Source organism: Felis catus, chromosome A1 (genome assembly GCF_018350175.1).
Source record: "Felis catus isolate Fca126 chromosome A1, F.catus_Fca126_mat1.0, whole genome shotgun sequence".
Classification (NCBI taxonomy): domain Eukaryota; kingdom Metazoa; phylum Chordata; class Mammalia; order Carnivora; family Felidae; genus Felis; species Felis catus.
In genome coordinates, this window is record NC_058368.1 from 132,808,591 (window position 1) to 132,832,685 (window position 24,095).

At 40.1% G+C, this 24,095-nt stretch overlaps 1 protein-coding gene across 8 annotated transcripts in view; it reads left to right on the forward strand.

Annotated features, from left to right (window-relative positions):
* The first annotated feature begins 12,618 nt into the window (after positions 1 to 12,618).
* ERBIN (erbb2 interacting protein) overlaps positions 12,619 to 24,095 on the forward strand; it is a 130,931-nt gene continuing 119,454 nt past the window's right edge. For 3 of the 8 annotated variants that reach the window (XM_006927761.5, XM_045061437.1, XM_011284013.4), the window contains exon 1: positions 12,624 to 13,030. The gene's annotated coding sequence lies outside the window, so the exon portion shown is untranslated. Of the gene's footprint in view, positions 13,031 to 24,095 lie in introns of all 8 variants that reach the window. The other 5 variants (XM_019834997.3, XM_011284009.4, XM_019835013.3 and 2 more) reach the window with 5 other exon arrangements.

Here is a 24,095-nt window from a genome sequence, read left to right on the forward strand (position 1 = left end):
CATAAAGTTTCATTGGTTCAAAGGTTGTTGACTGAATTTATTTGTGATTTTTATATCATAGGAAAAAAAACCCTCAAAAACTGTAAACAAATGAGGCTAGATTGGTTGAAAATTCTCTACATTTCCTGCAAAATGGCTTATTTACCTTCTAAATCATGTTCTATAAGCAAAATGCTTTTTTGTAGATGCCATGTCATTGAAATCAAGAGCAGGGATTTAAAAAAAAGAGAGAGGTACTACATATATATTCTTTATTGCCTTCTTTGTGGAATATGTTCTGGCAAAATAGAAGGCATTACAGAAATCATTTGACTGAGGAAGAAATTCTACTCTGCACAAAACTCTCATTGATGTCAGTGGGAGTTCTGTGAATGGAACAAATGTTGAACTTGACCCCGTAATGTTTAAACTGCAATCCTCCCTGCTCTTGGCAGAGTCTGGCTTCCCACTGAAAGGCGTTGTAGTCTGTGCAGGGATTACACAGCGGGTTAATAGTCTAGTTTTTTGCTTCCTTTGGAGCAACAGATGAAACACATAATACCTTCCTTTAGGGCTATTACATACTTTTAAACACAAAGGACTTTAAATGAGGTGGTGTGAGAAAGTAAAAAGTAGAGCCTATGGATGGAAATTTATGTTGGTAATGATTTTTACATCACCTTCTCTAGTAGTGGCTCAGAAGCATCAATGAGTCATACATACATTAAAGAAAAAGAGAAGAACCTCAAGATGTTAGATGCCATTTAGTATATCAGTATTGAAGCCAGGCTCACTCTGTTTTTGTTATACTGCATTAGACATCCGTGAAGAACAATTATCAGCCAGATTCCAATGCAAATGGTTTTTGGTAAAATGAGTTGGGATGGTTATAGATGAGGTTAAAAGAAAACATAGTATCAACACCTCAGAGTGAACTACTGCAGAACCGAATTGGAAGGGCTAATTTTTAATCCAGTCCCACGAATAAAGAAGATGTGACTCTAGTTGTCTATCTAGCACAGTCATAGCTACTACACAAAAATGAGCATTATGTTCTGAAGAAAAGGCCTTGAAACCACCTAGTCTCCACAGATATGCTCAGGGACTTGAATAACATCATTCCCGGGGCCCTATTTTTAGTAGTTTGTATTTGGTGGAATATCTTTTGTTTTCGTTTTGTATACTTTGTAAGCCCTTTATTTTCTACGATGCATATTACATTGGTTTTATAATAGAGAAACAAGAAGAAAAGAAAGGGACTAGCTTTTGTTTTAAAGGAACAGAGCAAGAAGACTAAGAAACAGGAAGTATTTCAAGTTGAAATTAAAACTGCTTTTGTTTTTATTCGACGGCAGGTTGAGAATGACAAAAAAGAAAAAAACCCCAGTGATCAAAAGTGAGAATGTTGGCTTTATATACGGGTGTGAAAAAGCTACTGGTACAGGCATTAAAAGTGGCTACAGGACAACACAGAATTTAATGGTTGCCATTTATGCTCTGGCTTCAGGTTGCTGGGTTCATATCCTAGCTCTACAAATTCCTACCTCGGTGATCTTGTATAGGCAGGTTATCTATTAACCGGCAGCATAACTTATTATGCTGATAAGAGGAGGAGGGAAGTCAGGGCTTGGGAGAAGTTCATGCAGGCCAAGTGGTGCTGCTTGGATCAGCTGTGCAAGTCAGATATTTGCTTCCAAGAAGGACACTTGGGAGGCATGAGCCTCAGGGTTCCGGGGCAATGTCAGAGTAGCCCTCTGTTCCATTGACCTAGGAGGTCCTGGTACAGCAGGACTCTGCTTCCTAGAGGTATCAGACTTACCCAGAAACTGGCCTTGAGTGGTTTTCTCTCTTTCTTTTTACGAATTCACAGGTATTATTTTTTTTTATGTTATACATTTCAGGGGTTTCTTTGTTTTATTTGTAGTTTATCCTATGTCATTTCATCTTTTGTTTTTTTTACTTTTTCCCCTCATAGATATAGTACATTGAAATCTATTTCATTTTCTGGCTTTTTGGAGGGTTTAAGTGTACATTTTTTCTACTTGCTCTTTTTAATGATTTTTTAAAATATGTATGTATGTATGTAAACTCTGCACCCCACATGGAGATCAAACTCATGACCCCAAGATATCAATAGTTGTATGCTCTACAAAGTGAGCCAGCTAGGCACCCCTTTTTTTTTTTCAACGTTTTTTAATTTATTTTTGGGACGGAGAGAGACAGAGCATGAACGGGGGAGGGGCAGAGAGAGAGGGAGACACAGAATCGGAAACAGGCTCCAGGCTCCGAGCCATCAGCCCAAAGCCTGATGCGGGGCTCGAACTCAGGGACCGCGAGATCGTGACCTGGCTGAAGTCGGACGCTTAACCGACTGCGCCACCCAGGCGCCCCTAGTTACTCTTTTTAGTAACTTCTGACTCTCATTTTCTCTCTCCCTTCATCTGCTGTTTTTCTACAAACTTATTTCAATCTTTTATAAAAATATTTTGCTTCACTTTCTAGTTTTAGATATGATCTCTATTTAAAAATTGTTTACAGCAGCAGTCGGTTAAGCGTCCGACTTCAGCCAGGTCACGATCTCGCGGTCCGTGAGTTCGAGCCCCGCGTCGGGCTCTGGGCTGATGGCTCGGAGCCTGGAGCCTGTTTCCGATGCTGTGTCTCCCTCTTTCTCTGCCCCTCCCCCGTTCATGCTCTGTTTCTCTCCGTCCCAAAAATTAATAAAAAACGTTGAAAAAAAATTTAAAAAAAATTGTTTACAGCCTACTTTTTTCTCTTCTTGTCCTACCCAATCCCATTTTTTCTTTCTGTATTGTCTTTGGAAAACTTGGCAGCTAGACCAAGGAGGTGTGAAGAGTAGAGAGAGTTGACGTTAGTAATAGAGGCAGACTTTTTTCTGCCTCTTCCTCACACCCATGGTTACTCCTGCACTTTTACTCCTTAGATCCTTTCACAGGATTCTCCAGCCCTAACAGAATCTCGGTCTGTTAATTTCAGGGACTTGAACTCATTACTTTTTGATTGGCTAGAACAATTTGCTACCATCTCACACTGTTCAGCACTTGAGTACCCTATTTCCTTAAAATCTATGATTTCCAAAGTATATAACCTTAATTTGAGCACAACGTGGCAAATGCGTATCTAGAGGCCTGGTGGGCTGACCTAGAGGAATGTGCCCAAAGAGGGGCCCACCAGCATATGCCCAGCCTGACCCTTCCCTATAAACATTCATGGAGAGCAGCACCACCAGGAACTGTATCTAGTTTCTGGGACCATATAAGTCAATTTAATTTCAATTTAGTTGTCAGATAATGGCTCACTTCCCTTTCTGTCAAAGGCAGAAGATCACGCTTTGATATAACCCTCTGGGGTTCCTTTTGATCATTGAGAGATCTAAAAAGGAGCTACCACTCCAACTACAACAACAATAGAGGGGCACCTGGATGGCTCAGTTGGTTAAGTGTCTGACTTTGGCTCAGGTCATAAACTCTTGACTTGTAGGTTCAAGCCCCGCAATGGGCTCTTTGCTGACAGCTCAGATTCTGCTTCAGATTCTGTGTCTCCCTCTCTCTCTGCCCCTCCCCCACTCACCTGTCTCTCTCTGTCTCTCAAAAATAAATCAATGTTTACAAAAAATTAAAAATAAACAGTAGCAAAAGCTGGCTGGACTTTCAGTTATCTTGGTTTAAAAAATTTTTTTAATGTTAATTTTACTCTTGAGAGAAGGACAGAGACAGAGTGTAAGTGGGGAGGGGCAGAGAGAGAGAGGGGGACACAGAATTCGAAGCAGGTTCCAGGCCCTGAGCTGTCAGCACAGGGCCCGATGCAAGGCTGGAACCCATGAATCATGAGATCATGACCTAAGCCGAAGTCAGATGCTTAACTGACTAAGCTATCCAGGCACCCCTATCTTGGTTTTTCAATGGGATTTTTCCTCACCTGATTTTTAAGGCCATTACATATTTCAAATGTTTATTAGCTCTTTGTATTATGTATGTGTGTGTGTGTATTTATGAACTGCTGATTTATATCTTTTGTAAATACTTCTATTGGATTAATATTTTGTTCTGGATTTATAAGAGCCTTTTACGTATTATAAATATTAGCTATTGTTTCTGATATATATCATATCTTTTCTCAAACTGTCATTTACCTTTTAACTTTGTGTATAGTGTCTTTTGCCAACAGAAATTCTATAAACTTAAGTAGTTCTGTCAAATTTTTCTTTGGTGCTTTCTGGTTATTTCATGTTTGGGTTACTGTGCAGTGGCAATGTGGTATAAAGAACACATATTGAGATGGGAGAGACTTAGGTTCTAATTATGGTTCTGCCTCTAACCAGTAGTATTGACTTTGGACAAGTCTTCGAATTTAAGTTCTCTCACCTATAAAATGCAGCTGGACTAGAAACCAGATGACCTCTTAAGGTCCCTTCATGCATATTCAAACACTACTGAAAACATTCAGATTCTAAAGTTCTAAAAGCTTATTATCTTTAAGTAGGCCAAAGATTCTCCCCCAAACTAACATTTCTGATTTGCCTAGCAACATTTCATGCTGTAAAATCTAGCCATGTCTGACCTAACAAAGCTGAATTTTGGACGTTTGAATTAATGACTTGAATTTTTATATAAAATTTGATGAATTTATACCTACTCTTTTAGGTTATAGACTTTATAGAAAATAGAGACTGCATTTGATATGTACTCTAAAGTATGCATACTATATAGCCACTAAGTCAATGGACATAGAATATGGCTTATGATATTTTGTTATAATAATGAAATGTGTTACCACTGATGGAACAGGAAAAAAAGATAGTTTCTTTAAAATTTTTTTAATATTTACTTTTTCTTGAAAAAGAGACAGAGTGTGAGCAGGACAGAGGCAGAGAGGAAGACACAGAATCAGAAACAGGCTCCAGGCTCTGAGCTGTCAGCACAGAGCTCCAAGCAGGGCTCAAATTCATGAACCATGAGACCATGATCTGAGCCGAAGTTGGACGCTTAACTGACTGAGCCACTCAGGCTCCCCAATAGTTTTTATTTATGTAATATTTATAGTGTGCTTTCATGTGCATCATTTCATTGCTGCCCAAGATAACCCTATGAGGTAGATAAGAAAGGGCTTATCTTTCCATGTTATAGATCATGAATTATTGCACAGAGATTAAATCATTTATCCAAGGTCATCAGCTACTAAATGCTAATGCCAGTGCCAGAACTTTTCTGAAAGATGGTAAGATTGATGACAAAGAACTTATTAGCTAAAGTTTCATTATGACAGAAGACAAAATAGAAATATGTATGAGATATGGTGGCTGGAAATCACGTAAATGAAATAAAATATCAAGAATGAAAAAGAGGGGCACCTGGGTGGCTCAGTCAGTTAAGCATCCAACTCTTGATTTAAGCTCAAGTCATGATCTCATGGTTTGTGGCTTCAAGCCCTACGTCAGGCTCTGTGCTGACTGTGTAGAGCCTGCTTGGGATTCTATGACTCCCTCTCTCCCTGCCCTTGAGGGGCACATGCTCTCTCCCACTCCCCTCCCCCAAATAAATAAAAACATTTTTAAAAAGAATGAAAGAAAAAATATGTTGAAAATTATCACAAAATATTTGAAAACTATTTCTTCTCTACATATGTATTTCTTTTTTCTTAATGTTTATTTATTTTTGAGAGAGAGACAGAATGTGAGTGGGGGAGGGGCAGAGAGAGAGGGAGACACAGAATTGGAAGCAGGCTCCAGGCTCTGAGCTGTCAGCACAGAGCCTGATGCAGGGCTCGAACTCACGAACCATGAGACCAGGACCTGAGCCCGAGTCAGATGCTCACCCAATTGAGCCATCCAGGCACACCCTACATATTTATTTCTATGCAAAGAATTACAAATCCTTTGGAAGGAAAGTGACATTTCTATTAATAGTTTGGCATGCTGTATAAGAAGGAAATATGAAACATATACAATATAAAGTTTTGTATAAGAAAACAGAAGCTTTCAGAGCAAGTTTCCAGAGGTAGAAGGAAGACAAACTTAGCATCTATTTTCAAGGAAAACTGGAAGATTTAAAAACTAAGAAAACTAAAATACTGTATGATTTATCTCATGGTTGGCACTAATTTAATGGCAGAAAAACAAAGGGAATGGGCTAGGGAGAACAAAAACGAGAGGAAACATTTTAAAACGTTATTATTTAGATCAACATTTTTCAAGGCAAATTTGCAATCAATTCCCAGAAAGTACATTTCTTTCCAAAGGAAGAACATATGACTGTTAAAGTGTATCCAGAATTATTTTAGAAAATCCAATTGAGAAGTATCATTTTCCAAATACTGAGTGAACCAGAGTTAAGTGAGATTTCTCCAGTATTCTGATTATGATATTATTGTCATGGACAATATAGAGATGATTTACTCTTACTTCGAAATAGGAATGATATGTTGCTTGGCTAACCTAGTTTTTATGTTATATAGTTGTCATTTAGAGCAGGGCATTTAGCATCTTACTACATCTCCATTTGTGCTACATACTCATGTATTGGCCAATTTCATGTCATATATGATGCTAAACAGTTCCTCAGAAAAACAAAATACTACAGGGGTGCTGGTTGACTGAGTCAATTAGGCATCCAACTTTTGATTTTGACTCAGGTCATGATCTCACTGTGCGTGAGATCAAGCCCCACGTTGGGCTCCATGATGACAGTGTGGACAGTGCTTGGGATTCTCTCTCTCTCTCTGTGCCACCCACCCCCCCCCACCCCCGCCATCTCACTCTCTATCTCTCTCAAAATAAATAAACTTTACTACAATTTTTTAAATGTTTTTATTTATTTTTGAGAGAGAGAGAGCTCTCAGAATGTGAGCAGGGGAGGAGTAGAGAGAGAGAGGGAGACACAGAACCTGAAGGAGGCTCCAAGCTCCGAGCTGTCAGCATAGAGCCTGATACGGGGCTCAAACCCATGAAATGTGAGATCATGACCTGAATCGAAGTTGGATGCTTACTTAACCAACTGAGCCACCCAGATGCCCCAAATAAATAAACTTTAAAAAGGCTGTTTGAGTGGCCTAGTAGGTTGAATGTCTGACTCTTGATTTCAGCTCAGGTCATGATCTCATGGTTTGTGAGTTCTAGCTCAACCTCAGGCTCCTCACTGACAGTGCAGATCCTACGTGGGATTCTGTCTCTCCCTCTGCCCCTCTCCTGCTCTCTCTCTCTGAAACAAATAAATAAACTTAAAACAAACAAGCAAATAAACACTACAGAAAAATGTAAAGTCAAGTGTGGGGTTGAGTAAGAAAACAGTTTTGTTTACCGAAAGAAAGGTAGTATTCTTAAGAGAAAGCCTGCATTGAAGGGCAATAAATAGCAGTATTTAAATGTTTCTTTTGTTGATTTAAAACTGTTATAATTTAGAAGGAAGTGTGCATATTGTAATATGATTGACATAGATTATGATTCATACCAGGGAGGATGTGACAGGAGAAGTGATCAGAAGGGAGTAGTCAAGTTGGAAGTGATAGGGTAGCTATTTGTTTTAGTTGGTCCTGGACAGTCCTGGTTTTACATCTGTTGTCTCTGTTTAATTGTTATTAATATCTGCTTTTTCTTTCCAAAGCATTTTAGTTTGAATGATACACTATATGGCCACCTTAGAAATGATGGAAGCATGGTACATATTATCAGTACATTTTAAAGTGTACTACGAATAATAGCTAACACTTCTATGTGCTAAGCAGTTTATGAGCATTGTCCTACGTAGTCCTCCCAATTATCTATTAGGCAGTTAGTATTGTAGTCCCCATCGTAGAGGTGAGGAAGCTCAAGTTTATGTTTATAGGTGTTCAGGAACTTGCCCAAGGTCACTCAGTAGTCAAGTTTCTAGTATAAGCCATTTGTTTCAGAGGTCACACAAATAATCACCATGCATTATTTATTTTCTTCCCACTTAAAAAAATCGTAAGACATCTGAAAGAAATTTAATTTTGATAGGCTACAAAATGTATAGAATGGAAAAATAGATTATTAAGCATATACTAGGGAAAAAACTTAAAAACTTTTCATAAAGGTTTTCACAAGAGGCACACTTATCTCTCTTTCAAAAAATATTATTGAAAATATGTTGGAGGGGTGCCTGGGTGTCTCAGTAGGTAAGTGTCTGACTTCAGCTCACGTCACGATTTCACGGTTGGTGAGTTCAGGCCCCACATCGGGCTCTGTGCTGACAGCTCAGAGCCTCGAGCCTGCTTTGGATTCTATGTCTTCCTCTCTCTATGCCCCTTCCCCACTCATGCACATGCGCGTGCACACACACACACACACACACACACACTCTCTCTCTCTCAGAAATAAACAAACCTTTAAAAAATAAAAAGAAAATATGTTGGAAAGGCATGCTATGGGAGGGATGATTCCATTCCTGAAGTATTATAAAATCTTTAATTTTGGTTCCTGTATGTATTACCTCTTTTGAACTCAAGTGTCCATTTCCCACACACTTGCTACCCTAACCTCCTGCCCTCTCTATCAAGCGGCAAAGATGGAAGTGAAAATAGGGAAGTCATTATAAAAATACATGTTATAATGTATTTTGAAAAATTTTTAGTGTTTTATTTTTGAGAGAGAGAGAGACAGAGAGAGAGAGATCAGGCATGAGCGGGGGAGGGGCAGAGAGAGAGGAGACACAGAATCTGAAGCAGGCTCCTGGCTCTGAGCTGTCAGCACAGAGCCTGATGCAGGGGCTCGAACTCACAAACTGTGAGATCATGACCTGAGCCGAAGTCTGATGCTCCACCAACTGAGCCACCCAGGCGCCCCTTAATGTATTTTGATCTAATTGATCTAATGCTTCTAGACTTTTAAAAAATCTAACTCTATTCTAGTCCTCAGATTAATTTTCCCCAAATACTCCTGTGATAAAGACTCTGGTTTTAGGTAACCAGTTCTTCACTAGGTGTTGAGAAAGAAAGAATGATCATCCTGAAGTTTGCTTTTCTTCTGCTTACTTTCTTTTTGCGCTGCTTCTGTGTAGCTGCTTGGCTGCCATGGGGGAAATGACAGATAGACCTTTTTTAAAACAGTGGATAGACTCTTTGCTGAGACTTCCTCCCTCTCCCCCCCCCCCCAGATGCTGTGTGCATTCCCTGGAATGCTTAAGACCTTAAGACTTTCCTTCAGATATGTGGCTTATCTCTAGCAGCCAGTAATTCCTCTCCTGAGCCCAGCCATTGGGAAGGGGAATCCCAAGGAAAGAATTCCCTGCCCTTCATTAGAGAATTATTTAAAGAATCACAAAGGGGAAGATGAAGCTATACTATCTACAGTTATTAGCTTCCTCTCTAAGGTAGTCCTGGAGTTCGTTTAATCATTACAGAATCACAGTTAGGCAGGCTTATTTAAGGAGGGGTTTTAGTTCTCCTTTTAATCATAATTGAAATGTTAAGTCCATCTTAGTTGAACTGTGGGAGGATTTTCAAAGGAAACTAACCTGTAAAGTACAGAACAAGAATGCCTTGTAATAAAAGAACAAATGGAAGATTTGGCTATATCTGTATGTGCTGCTCATATGAGTTAGAACTAAGTAGTCAGTGATGAGTAACAAAGATGAATCATTGTTTCTGATTATTGAATACCCTGATCATATAGCTGTCATTTCACCCTTCTATATGAGCACACAGAATTCCTGTTGAAAGTACTTTATAAAGGTACTATTAAAGAAATATTTGTCAAAATAGGTATTATCGATTAAGTGTATCCTGGCTCCCACCCTCTTAAGGTCAGTGTTTTCAGGCTCATTCCCACAGTACACATAGGACTTACTTAACAATCGAATGGGAGGCACTTTATTATCTATCTTCATATATTGCCCCATAGAATGAAACTACGTTTCCCTCTCCTACCTTCTCAGCATCAGCATATGCTATCTCTATATTCTCTCCCATCAAAAGCTGCTTTGGGGAAACAATCTGATGAATTAGGTATAAATGACTAAGGCTTAAATATTACCTTTCCCAGGATTATGGCTTTGTGCTAGAGAAATAAACTCAAAGGGATTAAACACCAGTGGCAAAATTTTAGGTGACTTGGAGAAGGGGTTTTTGTTATAGAAACTTTTCCAGCCTAAAATCAGTCAGATTGGTCCCCAGTAAGGATTTAAATGGGTGGTGGGGGGTGTGGAGGGAAGGCGAGGGACAAGGCAGGTCCTAACCTGGAGAGACTTGTCTGTTCCTACTATTTAGGTTTGGGAAGGGGTGGTGGTGGTTAGGCTTACATGAATCTACGATGCCACATTTACAGGGGTCTTGAACCAACCTGAGACTAAAGGCAACACTGGAATTCCAGATTCCAGTGGGTCTCATTTGGTATGGGAGATACTCTGCCCTGGGATGCTTTAGTAGAGTGACCCTTTCAGTTCAGGGCTATACTACTGAGTTAGGTCTGACTCAAACCAGTTTTTGAAAAGGGAGTAGGAAACCCTTGTGACGATTAAAAATCACGTAAACAATATACCAAATTCAGATTTTACACAACAGCTAAGATTCATATTCACATAAGATGGCTTAACTAGCTTGGTGTTACTATTACACCTGGCTGTCATTTCGTTTCCTAGTTTTAGTTAAATGCTGTTTTACCTCCAGTGCAGCACTAAGTCTGAACACTTTGATGCTACTTGGGGAAACTTCAACTTCTGCTCTACCTTAAAGAGCTACCTGTTAATTCCAGCAGTTCTGGAAGTAGTTAAAATGCTGTCACACTAACAGAATGTCTTGAACAGCTCTGTAGTTATTTCAAGCGTTTTCACTAGCCTACAACTCACTTTGGTAAATAATTCTTTGATGGACTTTATGAAGCCCTTCCTTTGGATGCAAGCCAAAAATTATCTATAGGGCATACAGTTCTTTCTTCAAACTTGGTAATAAATAATTATCTCTGGAACACAGACGGAAGAATTGAAGCGATGACTTCGGGGACACAGAGACTAATTACCATCATTGTACACAGTTAAGTACAGCAGAGACTGGGGGGCGGGGAATGGTTTGTTCCGTATCCATTACGTTCCTTCTCCAGTAAAGCAAGGCCGTCTTGTCTGTTAACATATTTAGAGCAGTAACTGCAAAAATGTGCAATGTTATGGTTGAAGCGTTTTATGCCATATGTGTTGATGGAATGCTTAAGAGTCTCTCTCTGCAATAAACGCAAACCCTGCCAGACTGAATTATTAGGGCCAGCGCAATTCAAGACTGCACCACCGAAACCGCTGAGGTTGGAAGCCTACGTCGCATTCGGAGTGTGTCCAACGCTTCCTCTAACAAAGGCACTATCTTGAGGCAATTTCGCGGGCCATTTTCCCCCTCCCAGCGCCAGCTTTGTCTCCTCGCTGGTGTGAGGCTGAGACTTGGAGAAGCCCCAGCTGCTTTACAGTGCGAGCAAGCTCTGAGCAAGGGCCAGCGTGGGAAGCTCCACCGAGCCGCCGCTGTGGTTTCCTGCAAACTGAGCGTGCCATTAGAGGAAGTTGGAGTGCTGCAGTTGAAAGACATACCTGCAGCCTTAAAATCGGGGCTGGACTTGAACCCTACGCATCGATTACTGTCGTATAAAGGAAACTCAGTCGGCCGGGGACGTCGGAGGCCCGGCGGGTCTCAGTCTCCACCGCTGGTGGCGGAGGAGTCGGGGTCGGCGTCGCCAGCGTCCCCTCAGGAGGCTGGGGACGGCAAGCAGGCCTCCCCGGGCCTGGGCCTAAGAGGGCCTGACGCCGCGCCTCGTACGCGAACCCCCCTCGCCGCTGCCGCCGCCGCCGGCCCCCTCCCCGCAAGGCCCCGGGCCCACCGCCCCCCGCCGTCCCCCGCCGCAGCCGCCGCCGACGTCTGCCCGCGCCGCCCCCGCGCGCGGTGACTGGCTCGCGCCGGCCTCCAGCCCGGCAGTTGGCGGTTGAGGCGAAGCCGGCGGGAGGCCGCCCCGCCCCCGCCAAGAAGCAGTCGCGCGCAGTCTCTTCCCCCTCACCGCTGGGGCGGTGGCGCTGTTGCCGCCGCGGCCTGTGAGGCAGTAACTCCCCTCCGCCCCAGCTCCCTTCCTCCTCCTTTCTCTCCTCTCTCTCCCTCCCCTCCCACCCCTCCCCTCCCCTCGCAGTCTCTCGCTCGAGTGAATGTGGCGCGGCGGCGCGGGACGCAGCCTCGGCCCCTGCCGCGGCCCCGCAAGCTCGTGAGGAGACCCAGCCGCCGCCTGCCCCCACCTCCTGCGCTTCCCCGGGGAGCCACCGTCGCCGGGGAAGAAGAACGAGGAGGGGAGCGAAGGGACGGCGGCGGGAAAACGGGAGAGGGAGGAGAAGAGGGTTCGAGGGCAAGCAGGAAAGGCGGGGAGGGACGGACGGAAGAACGGACGGCCCGACAGACTGCCCGGGGAGGGGGCCGCCTTCGAGCTTGCCCGGCCCCTCGGCTCCGGCCCCGGGCGGCCGCGGCGGCGACGGCGGCGGCGCGGGCGAAGGGCGCGGCTGGCTCTATCGAGACAATAACCCCGCCGCCCGGCTCTGGGGGCGGCGGCGAGGAGGAGCTGGCGGCCTAGCGCGGCCGAGGCTCGCCCAGCGCCCCGGCGGCATCTTGGCCCCTGCCGGCCGGGTTCCGCCGCCGTCGGGTGTGCGGGGCGCGCCGGGCGCCCGGAGCCCGAGGCTCTCGGCTGAGGCCCCGTGCCCTCCCCCTCCTCGGCGCGCGCGGAGCTGGTTTTCCGGGTTCCCCTGGACCGAGCTGGATTCTGCTTCTGCGCCAAGGCAGGAAGTGAGTTTCGCACGGTAATTCCGGGCGGTGTCACGAGTGAAAAGTTTTTTTTCGGCGGAGATCCTAGTTGGGGCTGGGAAACTCCTGCATAACTCGAGACCAGGAAACCGGCGCGTTTCCCAACCCCCTCCAAAGCCACCTACTCGTCCTACTGCGGGAGGCCACTCCACATCCGCTCTCACCGGAGAGAGAAATTCGGCTGGATCCAAAGTGACTAATGAAGGGAAGGAAATCATGTCAGGCGAAGCCTTGAAAAAGCTGCCCTGAGACACTGCCCGACCGAAAGGTAATTTTCACGAAAAGCGTGTAAGAGTTAAAAGGCTCTTGGGCCGGGAAAGAGAGAATACTTTAGTGTTTCTCACTTCTTCCCAAATTGCCCTAGATTAATCTTTTGTAGTGTCGGACTGGATAGTCTTTCAGGTGCTAAAGAGTGGAACTGATTTTTCCTCCTTTCTACCATCTGGACTCTGGTTACTTTAGAAGAGATCGTAAGAATGTGGTGAGACGAAAAGTTTTGAGCAATCGGAAGAAAGAGTGCCTTTGTTCAGCACTAGGTCCAGAAGTTTTAGTTTCCTAGAACATACGCGATGTATAGTTTTTATTTATTAAGTTGCTGAACCTGGCAACTTGTGTTTTGGAAAAAAGTTAGGTCTCTGCAGCGACGGATTTACTGTTGATGAGATGGCTGCCACATTTGTTTATCCTGTTACCGATTATCTGACTTTTGCGTTAATTATATATATAGTTGTTTTAGTTTCAGCCCTTAGAGATGTATTTGGTTGGATTTTATAAACAAATGAACTTTGCTATTCTTTGTGTTTTTTTAGGTGGATAATGTATTTCTTCAGTAACTGGTTCCTTTCAGACACTTACAGTCATATAATACTTGTTTGGTTAATTAATCGAAAGCAAGCGTCTGCTTAATTTTTCTTATAACTGACCTAAGTAGGAGTAGGGGAGAGTAGTTAAGTATTACGGATGGAGTTATAATTAAAGAACAAAGTAGTTTGATCTGTTAGGGTTTCTCTGCAGTTAAGACCAGAATGTATAGAAAGGGAAGTAAAATGCTTAAAACGATTTTCATGGGAGTCATATTGATTGTAATAAACATCTGTCCTTTTTGAATAGTACAGTGTTTACATTTTGGTATTGGCCCAAATGTTTTGGCCGGTTCTGCCTAATAAGTGATAGGTACCTACTCTGGGGGCAGGAATTAGTGAAGCATGGGAGACATTCCGCCAGTCAGTTACAAACACTTCTAAACCAATCGGTAGTCTTTATAGATAAAACGGAGTTTCTTCGCAACAAACACAATTGGCTTCTTTATTGGTGTTTTGTTAGGCTTATATTTTTTTTTTCTCAGTACTTTTGTGGTAAAGGAGGTGTAATACTGTGCTTTTGAATAAGTATTGAATACGTCTGGCATCCTGTTGGTAATTATATTTCAGCTATAAATTAATATCTAGTTTGCTCATGCTACCCCATGAAAAATAGTTGGCATTCTTTAGTTCAGAGAAAAGATAGCTTTGGAGAGCAGGATCAAATAATTTCACAACTTGTTATTATGTTAAGTACATTTCAAAATGGGAGTCTTTTGACTATCTGTTAATATATATTGTGATTTTGTTCCCCCAGAGTGTAGTCTCTGGAGATCCTTTATAAAAATTTATTGTTTGTTTTATTTATTTGTATTGGTAAGATTGTGAACCATCAGGTCATTCCTGTTAGGTCCAAGTAGCTTTATCAAGGAATTTAAAGTGTATAACTGATCTGCTTTATAATTTTGGAACGTAATGTTAGGCAAGGAGAGAGGTTATTCTTGGGCATCTGAAAGAGCAGAAGAAAATAGATGGCATTGAACTTCATTTTCCTTATATGGCTTATACTTGGCCTCAGAGCAACAGAGCCTTAATAGAGCAAGTCTTTTATAGAGAATTATCACTTTGTGAAGATGTTTCTCTGCATTAGTAAATTTTACAAGTGAAAAGTATAGTAGCACTTGAAAATGACTGCTTAAAACCCTGTTTTTAGATCAAGTTCTTGATTTTTTTTTTTGAGGGATCAGAAGTAAGTTTAGATACAGACAGCACACTTTAAAAATGTGAAATGTTCACCTTTATAGAACCTTTGATTCCTTTTGTCCCATAAAGGCAAAATTTACTTTGTGGTTTACTGAGAATTTTGTTAGTTTAGTCCCGAATTAACTTAATGAATTTTAAGCTTTATGCTATTGTCAAAGTGTACATATTTTCAAATCCTTGTTTAAAATGTGATCATGGTGTGAAAAGAGGTTAAAGAAAGATGATAATCAGTTAAAATATTTTCAAGTGACCTTTCATTTTGAGTATTCTTCTTCGCATTCTATGGGTTTTCTTAGATTAAATTGGCAAATCTAGAGTACTTCCAAAGGTTTTGTTTACATTGCCCAAGATACATATTTCATGGCACTCTTTATAGAAGGTACTTAGGAGTTTTCAATAGTGATAAACTTAATCCTTCAACTAATTAATTCACATAGTATGAAGTCCATCTGCTATTTGAGGTGAAACTATTGCACGCTTGTATGAAAAGCTTACAGTGGTTCAAGTATGGAAACCAAATTTTTATTGCATGCTATTTCTTAAGTGATAACTAGTTAGAGAAATTATACATATATCATTAATAAATGTCTAAATTTACTTCTTTTAATTCAATAGTGATATTGAACTCTTTGTAGTAAATGATAAAGAAACAATAATTTCAGAAAATTAGGTGCATATTTCAGTATTTATTTTAAATGTTTATAGGTAACAATTTAGAGTCTAAGCTGTTTGGGTTTAGAATAGATTATGGCAGTGTTTACAAAGTATTTGGCTTTATGCAGAATTTTAGTGATGTTGGATAGCAAAGTAATTTTCTTTTTTGTGAGTGCTATGTAGCCAGATTCTTTTTAAACATGCTTTGTTGCTTGCATTTTTCATTTTGACTCTTTCCATTGCCCATCTATTTCCCTGTTAGGTGCTTTTCTTCTAAAGAGGTCTTTCTCTTTTCCTTTCCTGACAACATTAATTGTACTTGCTCTTTGCTGTTCAAAATAGATGATTCAGTTTTTGCATGTACAGTTTGCTCTTGCCATAGAAATATGTACATGAATTAGGCTCTATAATACATACTTTTGAATTTTGTAAGGAAATAAGCTCAGCACTTCTGATCCCCTGACTCCACATTTTTTGTTTCTTTCTTGGTGCCTTTCATCACTAACTCTTGACCCCATGCTACACTCATTTTTCAGATTTACCTTTAGCTTTCTGCTCAGTGTTATGTTTCCTAGTTGTAAAAAAGCTATTATTAGGCTTTCTTTTCTAATTTCTTTAGCTTCCTATTTTTCTGGTTCAGTTCATTGACTTCCCCTATTTTTTCCATGTTCAGCTGTTGTTTTTTGGTATGTTGTCCTTCTCCTGTTTTCTAAACTTGGAGTCCATGGTCATCACCTAAGAAAACTGTTCACAATATAGTAGAAAAAAAATTTATTCGGGGCACCTGGGTAGATCTAGTTGCTTAAGCATCCTCTTGGTTTCTGCTCAGGTAATGATCTCAGGTTTAGTGAGTTCAGTTTCCGCCTCGGGCTCTGTGCTGACTGCGCACAGCCTGCTTGGGATCCTCTCTCCTTCTCTCTGCCCCTCCCCTGCTTGTGTGCTCTTTCTTTCTCTCAAAATAAATTTAAAAACTTAAAAAAAAAAAAAAGAAAAGAGAAAAAATTTATATGCCCCATTTAATTATAAGTATCTCTTTTGCATTCCTATTCGGTTTACATGCCAGTGTTTTAACCTGATGCTCATTAATATATTTTGTTTTTATTTATGTTTACTGAACTCTTTTTTTGTTTGTTTTTTGAATACCCCTGGAATTACCTGTTCAGATAACATCAGGTTAATGACTGTATTAAGACTCTGTACAAACCCCTATACCTTCTTGTTTGATTATGCTTTTGACCTCTTAAAACATACAAGCTTATATCTCTGTGTTTTTCTTCTCTGTTTTGTTCCTTTCCTTTCTGCCCTACCTCTCAAGTTAGACGTCTTTTCTGTCCTAAAATTTTGAAATTGCCTTCCTTTGTTTTTATGAAATAAGCACAGTGGAAATCTATCATCATTTAATTCTTATCACTTCAAATTTTGTTCCAGGTACCATTGGTTGAAGCTTTATAAAGCTTGCAGGCTTTATAAATTATAGTACGTAAGACAATAGATTATCTAAAAATTAAGTTAGTAAACAATACTATCTGGAGATTATTCATGATTTTACGTATATAGAATGTAGTATGAAAAAGTAGAAAATAAGAAGACAAGTAATCAAAATAGGTGTGGTAATATTTGGGGACATCAATTCTAGGGACATCTTTATTCAGAGCCCATTTTTGGTACGTAGTGAATGGTTTGCTGGCTTTTTGCTGTACTAGAAGGAGTGAGAAAGGCAGCCTGTGAAATATGACCTTTGGTGTTATCCAGAGGAGTATGAAAACGGAGAGAAGACTGAATAACTTAGGAAATAGGGTAGTCTCAGACAACTTGCTTTGGGACAGTGTGCCTTATACATTGCATTTGTCCTTTGGCAAATTCACTCTATTATAGCATAGTATAATTACAAATAATAGTAGTAGACCTAAGGCAACTGTTCAAAACTTTTTGTTCTTAGGATCCATTTATACTCTTACCAATTACTGAGAACCTCACTGAGCTTTGGTTTTTGTGGGTTATATTTATTTTATTTTCCATATTAGAAAATTTTAAATATCAGTTTGTTTAAAAACCATAAACCATTACTTGTTATGATGACATCAATTTAATAAAATAAAACAAAACAAAACCAACTATTTTCCAAAACAAATCTTAAGCAAAAAGAGTGACACTGTTATATATTTTTGTAAGTCTCTTAATGTCTGGTTAAGTAGAAAACAGCTTGATTCTTGTATCTACTTGTATATTCAATCTTGTAATATGTTGTTTTGGTTGAGGTATATGAAGAAAATCCAGCATTATACAGTTATGTGGTTGGAAAAGGAAGGAGTATTTTCTTTTTTTTTTTTTTTATTTAAAAAAAATTTTTTTTTTTCCAACGTTTATTTATTTTTGGGACAGAGAGAGACAGAGCATGAACGGGGAGGGGCAGAGAGAGAGGGAGACACAGAATCGGAAACAGGCTCCAGGCTCTGAGCCATCAGCCCAGAGCCCGACACGGGGCTGGAACTCAGGGACCGCGAGATCGTGACCTGGCTGAAGTCGGACGCTCAACCGACTGCGCCACCCAGGTGCCCCAGGAAGGAGTATTTTCATAGCCTTTTTAGATATGGTGGATATTCATTGATACCACACCAAAATTTCTTAAAGGATAGCTGCAGTGCCCATTCTGACAGTGTATCACTGAATTTTCCATATCTTGTTATCTGAAAATCCTTTGGTTTATCTTGCACTTTGAGTGAATCTTTTACCTGTTTATGATTTTGTGACGTTGTTTGAGAAATACTGGTTCATTGAGTTATATGTGTTCCAAATGTTGATGCATTTTACTAGGTAGTAACAAACAAAAGAAAAAAATTGTTAATATCCCCACTAATTCCATCAAAAAAGTCTAGTATTGTGAAGCTGTCAAGTTCAGGGTGACAGATAAACATTTTCCACATTTCTAAATTTTCACTTGGAAGTTTGAATATTAATCATTGGTAACAGATACTGTTAGTGTGTTTCCCTCGAAGTTGCAGGCTTAGTTGGTTTATTTTTGAGAAAATGTCTGCCAGATTCTTAAGTCTACAAGCATAGTTTTGTCATTTGTTCTTTTAGGTCAAAATGCTGTTTCATGAGAAAAAGGCTAATTTAGCTCATAATTTGAAGTAATTACATAAGTGATTTTCCTCAACATTGCCATTCCTTCACATAAAATGTGACAAAGACATCTATTAAATAGTTGAGATTTAATAAAATTATTATTTAAAAAATTTTTTTCTTAACATTTATTTATTTTTGAGAGACAGAGAGAGACAGAGCATGAGCAGGCGAGGGGCAGAGAGAGAGGGAGACACAGAATCCGAAGCAGGCTCCAGGCTCCGAGCTGTCAGCACAGAGCCTGACACGAGTCTCAAACCCACAAACTGCGAGTCCATGACCTGAGCCAAAGTCAGACGCTCAACCGACTGAGCCACCAAGGCGCCCCAATAAAATCATTATTTTTAGTGTTTATTTTTTGAGAGAGAGGGAGACAGAGTGTGAGCGGGGAAGAGGCAGAGAGAGAAAAGGAGACAAAGAATCTGAAGTAGGCTTCAGGCTCTGAACTGTAAGCACAGAGTCCAATGCTGGGCTCCGACTCTTGAACTGTGAGATCATGATCTGAGCTGAAGTCGGGCACTTAACCTGTTGAGTCACCCAGCCTCCCGAAAATTATTTTTCTTAAAGTTTATTTACTTATTTTGAGAGAGAGAGAGGAGAGGGCCAGAGAGAGAGGGAGAGAGAGAGAATCCTAAGCAGGCTCTACACTGTCAGTACAGAGCTCAAGGTGAGGCTGCAACTCATGTACAGTAAGATCATGACCTGAGTGGATATAAAGAGTCTGTCGCTTAACTGACTGAGCCACTCAGGTGCTCTGTAAAATTATTTTTTACTGCTTTATTAAAGATATTAATTGAAAGTGGCACTTAAAAAGAATCTGGAAATTGACTATAGAGAACAAACTGATAATACTGGAGGGGAGGTGTGGGTTAAACAGGTGGTGGGTATTAAGGACGGCACTTGGGATGAGCACTGGGTGTTATAAGTAATGAATCACTAAATTCTACACCTAAAACTAATATTTAAAAAAAATTTTTTTTAATGTTTATTTATTTTTGAGAGAGAGAGAGAGAGAGACAGCATGAGCAGGGGAGGAGCAGAGAGAGAGGGAGACAGAATCCGAAACAGGCTCCAGGCTCTGAGCTGTCAGCACAGAGCCTGACGTGGGGCTTGAACTCACAAACCGTGAGATCATGACCTGAGCCGAAGCCGGATGCTCAACCAACTGAGCCACCCAGGTGCCCCCTTAAAACTAATATTTTGCTGTATGTTAACTAGCTGGACTTTAAATAAAAACTTGGAAAAAAAAAAAGAACTCTGGGAGTATGAAGTATTGCTTGTATAGCTTGATGCCAGTGCCTTTTCACTAAGGTGCTAGCAGTTTTACCCACCATATTTTTGCACCATTGCTGTTGATATAATGGGAAAGGGCAAATGATGTTTCAGTATTATTATGAAAGTCGTTTTGATCTTGAAGACGCTTTGAAAGTGTCTTAGGACTTCCAAGGTCCGTGGAGCACACTTTGCACTTTGAAAACTTTAGGTGAATGTTGGGATTTATGGAGCTTTCATAACTTCTTTTGATTGTGTGTGTGTGTGTGTGTGTGTGTGTGTGTGTGTGTGTGTGTGTGTGTGTCTGTGTGCTGGTGTTACATTCTGAAAGAATCCTGAGGCTTGATATTTTAGCTCATCAATTTGGTCTTCAGTTCTTTTCAATTACTTTATGTAGTGGGGAGAATAGAGATGCTGGGGACTCTTGCTTTTTCATAGGAGTTGATTTTTTCTTTGTAGTTTTGTTTTTGGTTTACTTGTAACCTGTTGAATCTCTGAGATAAAACTTTGTACGTGGTCTCTTTTTTTCCCCCCTCTATTAACAGTATAGGAGATTTGATCTTATTGTGCTTGGTATATCCATCCTGCTTCTGGTTTTTCCTCAAGTGTCAGAGTTTTCATTGTGGTTAAAGGTTTCTATTATGTTCCAGATTGCATGGTATTGGTCATTTCATGGTATTCTCCCAGCCCATGTAAATCCCTGTTATTCTGGCTTTGGTATATTTATTTAGGTAATGGCTTTCTCCTTTAGGCTATGTGGGTAGCTTGTCCTCTTACACGTGTTTCCTGTCCCTCAGGGGGATAATATTCCACTGTTTTCACAATTATCCTGCCCAAGTGTCAGATCTCCCACAGTACAGAGAGCTTGCTGGAGGCCTTAACCATGCAGCTGTTCTTCTATGGTTTTATTACCTGGCTCACTGCCCAGGACACACTTCTCCTGATCCTTCTTGGTAAGGAAACTTACTCTTTTTGGAGATCCCTCTTTATGCTTCTTTTGTGTATGTGGTTCCTCATATGTGTTGTGTTCTGTTGTAATCTCCCCACCCCCATTCATTTTGGATTCTCTACAAATTCCATTCTATGTTATTATCTGTAGATATACCCCTCCCTGATACTGCTATAGATTTTTTGTAATTTTTCTTTCATATTTAAAAGTTTGGAATAATGACAAATATACAGAAAAGTTGGAAACATAATACAAAGAACTTTTGTGTTCCTGAACTGTATGACAGTAAGTTGCCTACCCAGTAGTCTATTACCCCCAAATACTTTAATGTTTATTTTTTTTTTTTACAAATAGGGACATTATGCTATGTAACAACATTATAACTATCAAAATTAGGAAGTTAACAAAGAATGCATTACTAACAGCTAAATCTCACCAGTGTCCCTCTGTCTTTTAAAGCAAACAGATCCACTTTAGAATCTTGGATTACATTTAGTTGTCACGTCTTTAATTTCTTTTAATCCAAACAGTTTCTGTGTTTACTTTCAAGGATTTGGCACTTTTGAAGACTATAGATCTAGTTATTTTGTAGAGTTTGTGATGTCTTTATGATTAGATCTTTGATCAGATTTTCATTAGATCCTTGATTAAATTTATATTTTTATGATCAGATCTTTGGCAGGGTTATCATGGAAGTGATGCTGTATTCTTCTCATTGCCTTTTATCAGGTAGTAGGCAATTTCAGTTTTCCTGTTATTGATGATAGTCATTGATTATGTGATTACAGTTGTAATTACCAGATACCTCCTATGTCAAGGTATCCTTTCCTCATTTGTAATTAATAAATATTTGGGGGGTAGATACTTTGGAACTATGTAAACATTTTGTTTCTTATTTTTAACTTATTTATTTAAAAAAAAATTTTTTTTTCAACGTTTATTTATTTTTGGGACAGAGAGAGACAGAGCATGAATGGGGGAGGGGCAGAGAGAGAGGGAGACACAGAATCGGAAACAGGCTCCAGGCTCCGAGCCATCAGCCCAGAGCCTGACGCGGGGCTCGAACTCACGGACTGCGAGATCGTGACCTGGCTGAAGTCGGACACTTAACTGACTGCGCCACCCAGGCGCCCCAAACTTATTTATATCTACATGGATCATGGTTAGCTATTCCATTCTCTGGGTTATAATCCATTATCATTTATTTTGATACTCAAATTGTTCTTGACTTGTCTAGTGAGAACCCCTTCCAGCTGGTTTATTTTACTTTTTTCCTTTTTGTTAAACTTGCCTTCTTGAGTACTTCTTTGTATTTAGCATAATATGGTGTTCCAGAGTTACTGTTCAACTAGTGTCAGTTATTTTTAGGGGAAAATGGTACTTAGAAGCCAAGATCTTAGCAGTTGTTGTCTTCATTGCTCTTGGGGTGTTGCTGCCCTCAGGCCTTCTTCGTATATAAAGCTAGGGGATATTGTTTTCTTTTTTAAAGCTTATTTATTTATTTTGAGAGAGAGAGAGAGAGAGAGAGAATTCCAAGCGGGCTCTGCACTGTCAATGTGGAGCCTGATGCAGGCCTCGAACCCATGAACCGTGATATCATGACCTGAGTTGAAACCAAGAGTCGGATGCCCAGCCAACTGAGCCACACAGGCGCTCCAGCTAAGGGATATTTTTATATGTATACACATATACATTCACATTTAGCATATATTTCTTTTTTTTTTTTAAGTTTTATTTATTCATTTTGATAGAGAGGGTGCGAGTGAGGAAGGAGCAGAGAGAGGGAGAGGGAGAGGGAGAGAATCCCAAGCAGTCTCCACACTCAGTACTGAGCCTGATATGGGGCTCAAATTGATAAACGGTGAGATCATGACCTGAGGTGAAATCAAGATTTGCCTGCTTAACTGACTGAGCCACCCAGGTACTCCACGAGTATATTTCAATAAATGTAAAATGATTTCTTAATAATACATCCAATTCTAATTCAACGCAACAGGGTTCATTTCTTATGTTTTCCCTTTCCATAGTTGAATTTATCTTTGACACTGAGAACTAGTTTTGTTTCTATACTTTTTTTGATGAGGGAGATGAAGTAAACATTTATTCACACAGACATTTCAGATAGAAGCTCTGTGGTCAAATTAATTTTCAAAGTATTTCTAAAGGGATAAAATTCTAAAGTGTAATATTTTTACAATACATTTAGATGAAATATTTCATTCCTTAGTAATCCCAGGTTACTATGTGAAAAGTGGCTGGAAAGAGTCAGTCCTTTTAGTGTTTACCCTGGTATGTCCTTGTGGAGGTAATGTTGGAGCTCAATTTTAGTAGAGTGCAGTGATTTTGATGTAATTGTGTTTTTCCACATTGAGGTTATATTGTTTGCATGATTCCAAAGTTTGATGCATGGATCTATCTTCTTGTTAATGATGTCCTTGGAATTTCGAACCTTAGACTAAATCTAGAGTCTGGAGGGATAGGTAGGGATCAGATTGTTTTGTTTGTATTAGGACCAATGCAAGAAACCTGTAATTTCCTTGCCAAGGCTATCACTTAGCCTAGAGTAAGTTGGTTTGACTTCCCCATCCCTGGAGATTTTGAAGTGATTTAAGAAGTATACTAGGGTATCTTTTTGTGACTGCAATTAAGATTTACTCTTAGTCTTCTAGGAAAAGATAAGGATCCTGGCAGCAGCACATAAATTCTTTGGATGTCCTGTTAATCTCTGGGGACTTCAAAGATTTTGTTAATTATCCTGGGAGTAACTGCAGAATAACAGAGGCTGTGTATAGTAGACACACTTTGATTTGTCAGAGATACTTGATATCAACATAGTGTCTTGTCTGCTCTTTTGAAAACCATCCCCAAGCCAGAAACCCTGGGAATTTTCTTCTTGACGTTAGTTACTGAAATCAGTACTACTTCTGTCAGTTCTTTCCTTTAAGTATCTATAGAGTGAGATATTTTAAGGTAGGCTAGGAAGGCTGGTAAGGTACAAAGCAGTGAGAGGCTTTTGGTAGGCAAAGGGCTAAAAATTATGGTAGATTTTTTTCTGATAATAAAAATTCAAATACAGAACCATAAGCAAACCATAATCCCATCTCCTAGAGATACTCATATCAGTGTGTTATATGTTCTTCTGAACACTTCTGTATGTATTCTACTGAGGCAGTGAGCATATATATATATATATATATATATATATATATATATATGTATGTTTAAATATAAATGGGAGAATGTATTTCATTTATGTGGAGATATAGTAGGCA